Source organism: Austrofundulus limnaeus, unplaced genomic scaffold, assembly GCF_001266775.1.
Source record: "Austrofundulus limnaeus strain Quisiro unplaced genomic scaffold, Austrofundulus_limnaeus-1.0 Scaffold205, whole genome shotgun sequence".
Taxonomy (NCBI): domain Eukaryota; kingdom Metazoa; phylum Chordata; class Actinopteri; order Cyprinodontiformes; family Rivulidae; genus Austrofundulus; species Austrofundulus limnaeus.
Window position 1 is genome coordinate 710,429 of NW_013952607.1, and position 1,639 is coordinate 712,067.

Here is a 1,639-nt window from a genome sequence, read left to right on the forward strand (position 1 = left end):
TCATAATATTATGACTTTATTTTCATGTGCAGCTGCAGCTGTTTGGGTCATGATTTAGAAACTCTCTGGGGATATTTTACAAGCACCAGGTTAAAAAAAATCTGAAAATAAATTAATTAAAGTTGAAAAATGAAATAATAAAATTGAATGACTGGTTTCCATAGAAACTACTCAAACATAATTACCCACAGAGTTTCTGTCATTAACTTGTGCTTATCATTTGGCTCCACTTCATTTTCTCCATGTCTGTTTCGGAACAAAACTTTGCGTTCACTCGAGCTTCTGATTTATTCTGGGTTTATTTTAGGTGAGTGATTGAATCTACAATGAACAAAAAGAACTGCTGATGACACATTAAAAATCTGCTTCTAATAAATTAATAATTAAAAGAACACACAAAAGGTTTTCTTAGTTTTTCTGAGTGTTTTTCATGTAAATGCAACTTCTAATTTAACCACACGAAAAATAAAAAGACTCACTACAAAAGATGTCATATTATTGCAACCTTCTTACAGTTATTTTAAATTAAAATTATTGAATAGTTCGTTAAAAAACAAAAAGGCTGCACATGAAACACAACCACAGGTAGATTTTTTTACAGCGTCCAATTAATTTTTTTAGTTATTGCTAAACTGCTTACCCAGAACTCGTCAGACCAAGAAAAATAAAGTCACTTAGCGAGTTTATTTGACACTTTAATAAGTTTAATCCAGCGCGCTCAGATAGGACAGGACAGAACAAACAAAATTTTCTTGACTGTAATAGCTTTGCTGTTTTTTTCCCACCGTTACTGTGTTGTCAATTTTGTTAAAATTTTTTTTAAAAAGGTTTAGTGCTGATCCTGGTGAGTGATGGAGTTGACCAGTCGGCTAAAATGAAAGCAATGCAAAATTATTGTTTTACATTCACATTTCATTTGCTTTGCATTTTACAGAGAACTAAGTCAACTGTTTGAAAAATTCAAAGAAAAAGACCAAACTTTCTGCACATTTCATGCCATGCATATTTTATGTCGACAGATTTGCAGACATGTTAATACAAAGCATATATGATGATGTGGTGATTACTTTTCATTCCAGCTGTGACAACGGTGCTCATCTCGTGACATTAGATTAAAAAAAAAATCTTGCGGCCATGAGATAAATATTGCATGGCCAACATAATTTTGAGCAGCCTCTGTCTCTTTATGAAAAGAGATGTTGGTGTCAGATTATGAAGACATTGTTTTTGTGTTTAACTGTTAAAAATATTACTGTTATAATTACTTGGGGGTACGGTTAATCTAAATAGCTCATCTTTCATATCAGCCTATTTATGAGATGACAGTGATGCTTTAGGTGTATGTCGGGAAACAGATTTTTTACTGTGTTCCTGAATGCAACAAGGCACGGTGAGAGAGAGGAGCCTGTTTTGAGTGTTGAGCTTCAAGAAAAGRAAAGAAAGCTTTTTGGACAAATACAAGTCGTCACCTGTGWCTTACAGCTGCAACAATTACTTTATGTCTAACTACAAGTGACCGTAGTTAGTTATTCATAATAAAATAAAGTGAAACTTGTCCATGCTAACAGCCAACAGTTTCTGCATGGAAACCTCTGCAATAATTATATTGTGGCCACAAGATTATATACAGTATATATAT